The sequence below is a fragment of the Eleutherodactylus coqui genome, chromosome 7 (assembly GCF_035609145.1).
Source record: "Eleutherodactylus coqui strain aEleCoq1 chromosome 7, aEleCoq1.hap1, whole genome shotgun sequence".
Taxonomy (NCBI): domain Eukaryota; kingdom Metazoa; phylum Chordata; class Amphibia; order Anura; family Eleutherodactylidae; genus Eleutherodactylus; species Eleutherodactylus coqui.
Window position 1 is genome coordinate 34,338,913 of NC_089843.1, and position 12,701 is coordinate 34,351,613.

The window sequence follows — 12,701 nt, forward strand, 5'->3', positions numbered from 1 at the left end:
CAGGATGTAACTCAGGATCAGTACAGGATAAGTAATGTATGTACACAGTGACTCCACCAGCAAAATAGTGAGTGCAGCTCTGGGGTATAATACAGGATGTAACTCAGGATCAGTACAGGATAAGTAATGTATGTACACAGTGACTCCAGCAGAATAGTGAGTGCAGCTCTGGAGTATAATACAGGATGTAACTCAGGATCAGTACAGGATAAGTAATGTATGTACACAGTGACTTCACCAGCAGAATATTGAGTGCAGCTCTGCAGTATAATACAGGATGTAACTCAGGATCAGTACAGGATAAGTAATGTATGTACACAGTGACTCCACCAGCAGAATAGTGAGTGCAGCTCTGGGGTATAATACAGGATGTAACTCAGGATCAGTACAGGATAAGTAATGTATGTACACAGTGACTCCACCAGCAAAATAGTGAGTGCAGCTCTGGGGTATAATACAGGATGTAACTCAGGATCAGTACAGGATAAGTAATGTATGTACATAGTGACTCCACCAGCAGAATAGTGAGTGCAGCTCTGGGGTATAATACAGGATGTAACTCAGGATCAGTACAGGATAAGTAATATATGTAAACAGTGACTCCACCAGCAGAATAGTGAGTGCAGCTCTGGAGTATAATACAGGATGTAACTCAGGATCAATACAGGATAAGTAATGTATGTACACAGTGACTCCACCAGCAGAATAGCGAGGGCAGCTCTGGAGTATAATACAGGATGTAACTCAGGATCAGTACAGGATAAGTAATGTATGTACACAGTGACTCCAGCAGAATAGTGAGTGCAGCTCTGGGGTATAATACAGGATGTAACTCAGGATCAGTAAAGGATAAGTACTGTATGTACACAGTGACTCCACCAGCAGTATAGTGAGTGCTGCTCTGGAGTATAGTACAGGATGTAACTCAGGATCAGTACAGGATAAGTAATGTATGTACACAGTGACTCCAGCAGAATAGTGAGTGCAGCTCTGGGGTATAATACAGGATGTACCTCAGGATCAGTAAAGGATAAGTACTGTATGTACACAGTGACTCCACCAGCAGTATAGTGAGTGCTGCTCTGGAGTATAGTACAGGATGTAACTCAGGATCAGTACAGGATAAGTAATGTATGTATATAGTGACTCCACCAGCAGAATAGTGAGTGCAGCTCTGGAGTATAATACAGGATGTAACTCAGGATCAGTAAAGGATAAGTACTGTATGTACACAGTGACTCCACCAGCAGAATAGTGTGCAGCTCTGGAGTATAATACAGGATGTAACTCAGCATCAGTACAGGATAAGTAATGTATGTATATAGTGACTCCACCAGCAGAATAGTGAGTGCAGCTCTGGAGTATAATACAGGATGTAACTCAGGATCAGTACAGGATAAGTAATGTATGTACACAGTGACTCCACCAGCAGTATAGTGAGTGCAGCTCTGGAGTATAATACAGGATGTAACTCAGGATCAGTACAGGATAACTAATGTATGTACACAGTGACTCCCACCAGCAGAATAGTGAGTGCAGCTCTGGAGTATAATACAGGATGTAACTCAGGATCAGTACAGGATAAGTAATGTATGTAAACAGTGACTCCACCAGCAGAATAGTGAGTGCAACTCTGGAGTAAGGTTGTGTTCTGAAGAGCTCTGCAGGATCCAGGGTGTGGTCTGCTTCCCAGGTGGAGACCTTGTTGAGAGCCCAGGAACAGTGCACGTTTCTGGGCTTTGTTTGTCATGCAGTCGCGCACCTCCTCCCTCCGATCTCGGTCGGAGGGAGGGAGGACAGAGATGGCCGCAACGACCTACGCAGTGGCATCGGTGGCTTCTGCAGCTCCAAGATGTTCCGCAGCAGCAGCGGCAAAATATAAGAAGCCAAGGACTGCAGGTGAGCCGGAGAAAAGGACGGTTCTAAGTCGTGGCAGCGGTGACACGGGCTCCAGTCGCAGGCGCAGTAACGCGGGCCAGTCCATCAGTGCGGCTGCATCCGACAGCGCAGGCAGCGAGATGGTGACGCGTAGCCAGGCCCGGAGGAAGACAGGTAAGCCACAGAAGCTGGCAAAGCCGGAAAAGTGGAGTGATAGGCCAGAGGGAGAGTCTGTAGTAGAGCTGGCCTCCCGGCTGGCAAGAAGCATGGCCGAGTATGAGACTGCAGGAAAGCAGATTGTTATGCAGATGGAAAAACTGCGGTCTGCCAGGCTGCAAAGAGACCAAGCCTCCTCTAAAGGCAAAAAGGCGGAAGTCTCTAAAGTGATGCAGAAGTGCAAAGAGTGCATTAAAGTGTGGAAAGATGTGAGAGAGCGGATCTTGGAGGAGAGCGGTCCCTTTAAAGAAAAGATCATGAACGATGATCGCTTTGCGAAGATGGCTGCAGGACGCAGTAACTCGCAGCAGACCGATCAGTCCAGTGATGGTGACGACAGCTCGGATGAGGACGACTACAAGGATGTACAGGAGAGTCTGGGGGAGCAGCCTGCGTGTTCGGCTGAACAAGCCCTAACCCAAGGCAGCACTACAAGCACCAGCAATCTCCAGCCAGAGCAGATTGGGCTACCAACAACCTCTGAGGAGTCTGATCTGGAGGAAGGAAATCATAAGGTGGGGGCTTTGGTGTCGCAACTGCTGGAATCCCCTCCTCATATGGGGGGTCTTCATTTTGGCAAAGACATTCCCAAAGTGGACACAAAAATCAAGGATAAAAAAGGAAAACAAAGGAAGCCCCAGGAAAAATTTGTATATGTGACGGGGGACGCTGGTCCGGCTGCAAAGCCAGAAAGAGGCACCTCCGACCTGGGACCCTGTGGTAAAGATGAGAAGGCTGAAGGCTATGGCGGTGATGGTGCCAGTAAGGCCAGTGATGCGGAGGGAGCAGCGGGATCAGCATCTGAGGTCTCCTGTGTGACAACTCGGTCTGCGGGGGTCTCTCAGTCCCAGGCACCCAGTGATGCGGAGGCTTCTGGCAAAGGTAAAAAGAAAGGCAAAAGCAAAAGCAAAACTAAAAACATCTCTGCTATAACACAGAGTGCTGACCGTGGGGGGAACATTGCGGTAGTTGCAGCTGCACAAGCTGGGCCAGCAATGTTGCCCCCTAGGTCTGCTAAGGCCCGCTTGGACCCTGGTCGTGACCCAAAATCTGGTCCGGATGGTGAGGGTGCGTGCGAGAGAGGTACTAGTGGTAATAAGAAGATTCCCAGTTCAGCCCAGGTCTCTGATACTACTAAGAGCCCAGAGACCCAGGGAGCTCTTGGCGTCCCTAATATAGGGGCACCTGCTGCACAAGCAGGTACAGTTTGTTCAGGGGGTCAGGAAGTGTCACAGGTTCCAGTCGCCCCTCCAGCGGCGACAACACCTGGTAGGAGTTATGCCAGTGTCGCCGCTGGAGGGAGTGGGTCCTCCTTGTCTCCAGGCTCTAGGGAGGGCGTTTTGCAACAGCGCCTCTTGGAGGCTCTACGGAAAGGGGAGAGTTCAATTACAGTTGGAGGAAGAGAGGTGGACCTATCTCTCTGGAAAGAGAGACATGGCTTGGGTGCCTTCCGAGAGCAAAGGGGGGAGACCGTATGGTCCCTACCAACACCCGGGCAGGACGCAGGTCGTAGGAATGTGGTCCGTCTTCGTTGGAGGGGCAATGATGCATGTCCTCCAAGGGGGAAGGTAGTGGAGCTCCTACTGAAGATGGGCTTTAGGGCAGTTGACATCTTTGCCCTGATCCATCCCTACGGCACGTCTGAGTTTGACATCAGCTTCGTTCGCCCAGAGGGTCTAGAACTTTTCTGGGGGAACTATGAGCTGATGAAAAACGAGCCCGGCTGGCGGGACTTTGCCATCCAGGTGGTGTCTCGCCAGAACGATATCAAGAAAGTGACCGTTTTGACTCGTAACGAGTCACTTTCTTGCTTTGACATCATGACGTGGCTCAGTAGGTACGGAGAGGTGACAGAGATGCCCAAAAAGAACAGGGATGAGCACGGCATATGGTCCGGGGCCTGGACGTTTATGGTCAAGCTGAAGCGTTCAGGAAACTCAGTGTCACACATACCATCTGCAGCCTTCCTCGGCAGGGATCGTATCTTGGCCTTTTACCAGGGGCAGCCGAAGCTCTGCCACAGGTGCGGCGACCCCTCACACTTGAGCGCTGCTTGTAAGATCTTGAAGTGCGCTCTGTGTGGGGGTCTGGGTCATCTTGCCGCCTCCTGTACAGAGATTAGGTGTAACCTGTGTGGTGATCTCGGTCACCCATTTAGCCGCTGTCCACGCTCCTTTGCCAATGCGGTCTCTGCCCCTATGGATGGGGGTCATGAGGTGGCCTCCGGGGGTGAGGGGACCAGCAGAGGTGAGGGAGCTCAGGAGCCAGGGAAGAACCGGCAAAAGACGGCTGCTCAGCAGAGGCGTCAGGAGAAGCGCAGACGGAGCAGGGAGCTGACAGGAGCGCCCACAGCAGGTGGGTCGATGGTGGCCCCTGTTCCAGAAGCAAATCTCGCGGCTGAGGCTTTGAGGGACAGCGAGTTAGATGAAGAGGACAGGAGGATCCAGAGGGAGGAGACCAACTCTGCAGATTCCTCCCACTATGAAAGTGTGGATGAGGAAGGCAAGAGGTGGTTAGAAAAAAGGCGTAAGCTACGTGCCACGAGGAGGAAGCGAAGGGGGGATTCAAGATCTTCTCCCACCCCGGGCCAAGTACTGGAAGGGGAAGCCTGCTCACCTCCAGTTGGACACTCCAATAGGTTCCGAGCCCTTCAAGACATCTCTTCCTCCTCTGAGGGGGAAGGAAAGGGCAAGGTTCCTGGGGCAAAGAAAGGGTCAACAGGGGGCGCTGAGTCTCCTCCTCGTGGAGGCATAGTTCCTACAGGGGAGGAGGCGACTCTAGAGCCTGGAAACAAGGACGATGGGGTCGGGGGATCCCTTGCTATGGACACATCTATGTCCAAAAAAAGAAGCAAGGGGCTTTCCTCTGACCCCGAGGAAGGGTGTGTGAGGAAGAAAGCCGTCTAATTTAATCACTCATGATGGCGGCACCCACTCCGCTGACTCTGGCATCAATTAACGTTGCCAGCATTAAGTCGGATACGGCTAGATTTGCGGCCTTTGATTTTCTCAGCCGAGTTGAAGCTGACATTTTATTTTTGCAGGAGACCAGGCTGTCTGATTTGGCAGCGATACATAAGGCAAAAAGGGAGTGGAGGTCAGGCCCTTCCTACTGGTCTCTTGCGGCCGAGCCGTATAGCGGAGTGGCGGTCCTTTTTACCGCAGCGGTTGAATGCCGACGAGTTATTGAATTAGAAATGGGAAGGTGCCTGATCTTAGATGTCCTCATGAAGGGACAAGAATTGAGACTTGTAAACATCTATGGTCCCCAGTCAAAAAAGGACAGGAAGAGTCTCTTTATGAGGATCAAGCCCTACCTTTTTACCAGCCGCCAAGTTGTCTTTGGAGGTGACTTTAATGCAGTCACAAGAGCCCGTGATAGGGGAGGCTCTGGAGACAGGCGGTTGACTTTTGACAGCGTCGCACTTAATAGCATAGCTAGCGAGGCTCGCCTGGTGGATGTCCACATCCGGCACACCCCAGGCCACGAGGGGTTCACCTATTATAGAGGTCAGAGCAGGTCAAGAATAGACAGGTTTTTTTTGAAGGAGGAAGCCATCTCTTCACCAGTGTCCGTTGTTGAGGTGGAATTCTCCGACCACTGTCTGATTTTGTTTTCTCTGAATGTTGCAGAGACCCCCCGGATGGGCAGAGGTTATTGGAGACTGAATTCATCACTCCTGGAGGAAGCAGAGATAAGACAGTCCTTTGAGGATTTTCTGCAGAGCCAGGTACCATTACTGGATCTCTGTAGCAGTAAGTCAGAGTGGTGGGAGATGTTCAAGAGGAGGGCAGCGAGGTTCTTCCGAGAGCTCTCCAACCTCAGATGCCTGGACAGGTACCGCCTGTACAACGGCCTGAGGAGGAAACTCGAACATCTCGTTTCGACTGGAGGTAGCCGCGAGGAGATCTCCAGAGTGAAATCTTTGCTCAGGAAGTGCCAGTACGATAGACACGCATCCTTGGTTTTTGAGAGGGATTTCGGGAAGTACCGCTCGCCCGACCCTTACAGAAACTGTAGGATGTCAGTGAATAGTAAAGTGGTCACTGGACTGATCGATAGTACAGGATCCCTGAATCGATCCAGATCAGGGATTCTGGAGGTCGTCAGATCCTACTACTCGCAACTCTTGGGAAAGAGGGATCTAGATTCGGAAGTGATGTCGGCTTTTCTGGCTGAAGCTGTCCCTGAGCCGGGGGTAGACACCTCTCTTGATGTTTTGACAGGAGAGATCAGAATAGAGGAAGTTAAACTGGCGATTGATGGGCTCCGGCTCAAAAAATCGCCAGGACCGGACGGACTAACATCCGAGTATTATAAGACCTTCAAGGACCTCTTGAGTCCCCTCTTGACGGAGGTATTAAATGAGTGTCTTTCCTCGGGCACTCTGCCAAAGTCAATGAGGAGGTCAGCTTTGATCCTTCTGTCAAAGGGTAAAGACTCGAGCCGTATTGAGAACTGGCGTCCCATAGCACTTCTCAATACGGACAGGAAGGTTCTGGCAAAAGTGCTGTTTAATCGGTTGGTCAAGTTTGCACCCCGGCTCCTCTCGGGCGCCCAGCATTGCTCTGTTCCAGGCCGTAGCACCTTTAGCGCTGTTCTTGGTGTCCGGGAGGCAGTGGAGCAGGGTAGGGCTGGTCACTGGGAGGGGTACTTGCTGTCCTTGGATCAGGCCAAAGCGTTTGATCGGGTTAATCACGAGTACCTCTGGTCAGTCCTTCTGAGATACGGCCTGCCAGTGGGGTTTGTTGATTGGCTGCGAACATTGTATGCAGGGGCTGAGACTTTCCCGCTGGTGAACGGTTGGCTTGGCCGCCCTTTCGAGGTGGGGTCCGGTGTCCGCCAGGGCTGTCCTCTAAGTCCCCTGTTGTATGTGTTTGCGATAGATCCCTTCCTCAGGAGGGTTGATCGTGGACCTATAGCAGGGGTCGGGATGGACCGGGCGGTGCCGGAGGCTACCCTGAGGGCAGTGGCATACGCCGATGATGTCACGCTCTTCGTATCCTCAAGGGAGGAGGCGGAGTTTGTGGTGTCGGAGGTGGATGGCTACTCAGAGGCATCTGGGTCCAGGATCAACTGGGATAAGTGCGAAAGTCTCTGGTTAGGAAGGGGAGATCCTGTGTTTGATCTCCCGGACACTCTTCCGGTGCCCCAGACTTCAGCAAAAGTTCTTGGCATCAAATTTGGCCAGGGGGATTACCCCATGCAAAATTGGGTAGACAGGCTAGACGGTGCCACTCACAAGGTCAATCAGTGGAAGGGTTGGTCTTTAACCCTTCGGGAAAGAGTTAGCCTGATCAAAACATACCTGCTCCCTTTATTCATCTACCTGGGCAGCGTATGCATTTTGCCAGAGCCTCTCTGGACCCGGGTCTACAACCTGTTCTTCCTAATGTTGTGGGGGAATAGGTTGAACCTGATCAGGAGAGATGTTACATACCGCACGAGGAATCTAGGGGGGTTATCTATGGTCAACCCCGTGGTGTTTCTTGTAGACACCTTTTTTAAGATCAACATAGGCAACCTCTCGCAAGAGAGGGCTCCTCCGTGGGTCTACTCCTGCCGGGGATGGTTTCGGCCTTTCTTCCAGGAATGGGAGACAGGAGGGCGAGTGAAGGACCTTCGCACGCAGCACGGACATCTCCCGGCTTACGCTACCTTGGTTCTGAAGGTGATACGCCGGTGGGGTCTGGGGATGTGGGAGATCAGGACTCTGACGAGGAGGCTCCTCGACGAAAGAGTCCTGTTGACCCATTTCCAGAAGCCCCTGGCGCTCAAGGACTGCCCAAGTCGGGACCTGGAGGGAGGGTTACGTTTACTGAATTCAACCCGGGTCCCCTTGAAGTTTTGGGACTTGGCTTGGCGCTGCTTTCACGGGAGACTGTATGTAAGGGGTAACTTGAAGAGCAGGCCTCTGATTGACAGGGGTTGCCCCCGTCAGGAGTGCAGCGACGTGCTGGAAAGCATGGAGCATTTCCTGCTTCAGTGCCCCTTTAATACAGAGGTTTACCAACGGGTAGGGGTCTCCATAGGCTGGCGTCAGCTGGCACACCTCTCCTATGCGGAGTGGGCTTATGGAGCCTTCAGAGGTCTTGGTGGCAGGGACCGCTGCACTTTATTTCTAGTTAGCCTAGTGGTCAGGTTCCACATCTGGAGTGCACGGTGTTTAATCTCGACGGAGCTGAAAGTCCTCCCCGTGGATACGGTATGTAGGAACATCCTGGGTGACCTGGTGAAGGTGCGTTCTTTGGAGTATGAGAGGCTGGGCACATCTAAGGCTTCTCTCCTATGGAGAGGGCTTGTATTTCGTTAGGGACAGTCTTTTCTTAATTTACTAGGGGCAGAGTAGGGAGAGAATAGGGACAGGATAGGGAGAGAGGAGGGATAGGGCAGGGAAAGTTTTCCATGAAGGGTCAGACTGAGGGGCAGACTAAGGACAGTCTAGGGCAAATTAGGGAAAGAATAGGGAGACCTTTTTAAAAAAAGAGAAGGGAAAGGGCATTGCCGTGTATGTGCCCGGTTTATCATCTCCAATCCCGGTGGTGGGCTGTGAGTGCACCATGAAGCCTTTTGTTTTGGTTTGGGCAAAATGAAAAGAAGTAGGGCTGCAGGAGAGCCGACCTTAGGCTTTCGGGTTGTATGAATATTGTATAGTATGTATATTGGTGTTTGTCGGTGTATAGTTTATTATGGTTTTGTATATATTGTATATATTCACATTTTGGGTGGTAGGTAGGTTGGGTGGGGAGTTGGGGGGAGTGGGGTTCACGCCTTGAGCCGTAGCCTGGCACGTCCCAAACAAACTCTGGGCACGGACTGGTGGAGTGGGCATGGCCCCCAGGCTGCGGCAGGGAAAAGTGTGGTATGATGTATATTTAAAAAAAAAAAAAAAAACAAAAAAAAAAAACCCTGGTGTGGCTTGGCACGTCCTGAACTTTGAACTCTGGGCACGGACTGGTGGAGCAGGCATGGCCCCCAAGCTGCACTGGGGACCCAAAAAAAATAAATAAAAAAAAAAAAAAAAAAAAAAAAAAAAAAAAATATTAGTTTGGTTATATGCCGGTTGGCTCAGTCTTTATGTTAGGATGGTTTGGTTAGTTATTTCTGTTATTGTTTAACGCTATTTCGTTTTATTTGTGTGGTTTCAGGGGGTTCGGCTGGACCTGTAGTTCTAGTTTTCTGTAGTGTTACGCTCTTTTAAGTATTTTGTTATATATTGAGTATGAGTGGCTGTGTGAGTGTACAGCGGGGGAGGGGGAATGGGTATAAAGTGACTTTTCTTTTGTTGATGGGTCATGGACCGGGGGAAAGGGCCTCATCTTGTTGTATACAGTTGTGTTATTGTTCATGTTTGGTTGTGTTTTATACTTTTCTAATAAAAGATCTACAGGATGTAACTCAGGATCAATACAGGATAAGTAATGTATGTACACAGTGACTCCACCAGCAGAATAGCGAGGGCAGCTCTGGAGTATAATACAGGATGTAACTCAGGATCAGTACAGGATAAGTAATGTATGTACACAGTGACTCCAGCAGAATAGTGAGTGCAGCTCTGGGGTATAATACAGGATGTAACTCAGGATCAGTAAAGGATAAGTACTGTATGTACACAGTGACTCCACCAGCAGTATAGTGAGTGCTGCTCTGGAGTATAGTACAGGATGTAACTCAGGATCAGTACAGGATAAGTAATGTATGTACACAGTGACTCCAGCAGAATAGTGAGTGCAGCTCTGGGGTATAATACAGGATGTACCTCAGGATCAGTAAAGGATAAGTACTGTATGTACACAGTGACTCCACCAGCAGTATAGTGAGTGCTGCTCTGGAGTATAGTACAGGATGTAACTCAGGATCAGTACAGGATAAGTAATGTATGTATATAGTGACTCCACCAGCAGAATAGTGAGTGCAGCTCTGGAGTATAATACAGGATGTAACTCAGGATCAGTAAAGGATAAGTACTGTATGTACACAGTGACTCCACCAGCAGAATAGTGTGCAGCTCTGGAGTATAATACAGGATGTAACTCAGCATCAGTACAGGATAAGTAATGTATGTATATAGTGACTCCACCAGCAGAATAGTGAGTGCAGCTCTGGAGTATAATACAGGATGTAACTCAGGATCAGTACAGGATAAGTAATGTATGTACACAGTGACTCCACCAGCAGTATAGTGAGTGCAGCTCTGGAGTATAATACAGGATGTAACTCAGGATCAGTACAGGATAACTAATGTATGTACACAGTGACTCCCACCAGCAGAATAGTGAGTGCAGCTCTGGAGTATAATACAGGATGTAACTCAGGATCAGTACAGGATAAGTAATGTATGTAAACAGTGACTCCACCAGCAGAATAGTGAGTGCAGCTCTGCAGTATAACACAAGATGTAACTCAGGATAATCTACTTCCAAACTGATTCAACTTCTATGTTGATTAGAAAAGGGGTTCTCCATGAATTGGGTAGGCCATCAATGTTTGATCAGTGGGGACCTAACCTCTGGTGCTCTTTGCAATCAACGCAATGAAGGAGCCGGCATAGCACCATCCATTATTATTTAGCATAGCTCAACTATGTAAAAGGATAGGTCAATAATAAAGTCACTGAGAATGGTTTAGTACCTATATACCGTACAATGGTGTTTAAAGGGAGTTTATGCTTTCTGTACATGTAGTGAAACGGTGGTCAGTCGGAGGGGAATGTCCAGACATCATCATCTCACGGACCCTCTACAATGTACTGCAGAAGGGGCTGCTGGACTGGAAACAAGCAAAATCTGCAAAGATATGCAGTATGAATGGTACCATATATCCCGGTAAGACTGGTGTGAATCATGGAGGAGCCCTTTAATTTAGTAGCAAGAAAATGAGAATGTAATGGAACTCCTGCCAGCATCGCACATAGATACAAGCGTTTCCTTCTGCAGCCCCCCTGCCTCATCGTCACCATGAAATCTACAGGACTGAATACCCCTTGAAGAACCAGCGGTGCGACCTTACCGTGACCACCGCAATGTCCTGAGAGTCTCCAGAGGCGTTGGGTAAATGTGCCTTGTATTTGTCACACCGGGGGGCCGCAAGGCTGTAGGGAGGAACCTGTGATCTCGGCTACAATAAGGGCTCTCGCCCACGAAGGTGCTTGCAGAAACGTGGCAGACTGACTTGGTGCTGGCACCTAGTAAAGCTGGGATTGTATGCTCCATATGTGACTGGTTACTATTCATGTACGGCGATCCCTCGGCTGGCAGGCTCGGTACCGCTGGAAGACGTGTAATATAAGACAAATGGGCTACACTGGCACAACTGCTGGGATGGAAGATCAGTCGGCCGAGAGAACAAGGTGTTCGGCTATAAACCTGTTACTACATGCAGGACCATCGCTGGACGATGCCCTTGTGTTACCTTGGCATCTCAAATATGGCGTACACTCATACAGCGAACAAATCACTGGACGGTACCGGACCATAAGTCCTATATCATATACTATATAGCGTCCAGCCAACCGCCGAGCACCATACACAACGTCAAACCAACCGCGGCGGGCCATACACAGCGTCCAACCAACCGCGGCGCGCCATACACAGCGCCCAACCAACCGCGGCGCGCCATACACAGCGTCCAACCAACCGCGGCGCGCCATACACAGCGCCCAACCAACCGCGGCGCGCCATACACAGCGTCCAACCAACCGCGGCGGGTCATACACAGCGTCCAACCAACCGCGGCGGGTCATACACAGCGTCCAACCAACCGCGGCGGGTCATACACAGCGTCCAACCAACCGCGGCGGGTCATACACAGCGTCCAACCAACCGCGGCGGGTCATACACAGCGTCCAACCAACCGCGGCGGGTCATACACAGCGTCCAACCAACCGCGGCGGGTCATACACAGCGTCCAACCAACCGCGGCGGGTCATACACAGCGTCCAACCAACCGCGGCGGGTCATACACAGCGTCCAACCAACCGCGGCGGGTCATACACAGCGTCCAACCAACCGCGGCGGGTCATACACAGCGTCCAACCAACCGCGGCGGGTCATACACAGCGTCCAACCAACCGCGGCGGGTCATACACAGCGTCCAACCAACCGCGGCGGGTCATACACAGCGTCCAACCAACCGCGGCGGGTCATACACAGCGTCCAACCAACCGCGGCGGGTCATACACAGCGTCCAACCAACCGCGGCGGGTCATACACAGCGTCCAACCAACCGCGGCGGGTCATACACAGCGTCCAACCAACCGCGGCGGGTCATACACAGCGTCCAACCAACCGCGGCGGGTCATACACAGCGTCCAACCAACCGCCGCGCACCATACCCAACGTCCAACCAACCACGGCGTACCATACACAGCGTCCAACCAACCTCGGCGCACCATACGCAGCGTCCAACCAACCGCGGTGTACCATACGCAGCGTCCAACCAACCACGGCGCACTATACGCAGCGTCCAACCAACCACGGCGCACCATACACAGCGTCCAACCAACCGCCGCGCACCATACACAGCGTCCAACCAACCGCCGCGGATCATACACAGCGTCCAACCAACCGAGGCGCACCATACACAACGTCCAACCAACCGCGGCGCAC

At 51.1% G+C, this 12,701-nt stretch overlaps 1 protein-coding gene across 2 annotated transcripts in view; it reads right to left on the reverse strand.

Moving 5' to 3' along the window:
- The window catches only part of SLC4A11 (solute carrier family 4 member 11), a 169,344-nt gene that overhangs the window by 84,314 nt on the left and 72,329 nt on the right, over positions 1–12,701 (reverse strand). The gene's annotated exons all lie outside the window — the stretch shown is intronic.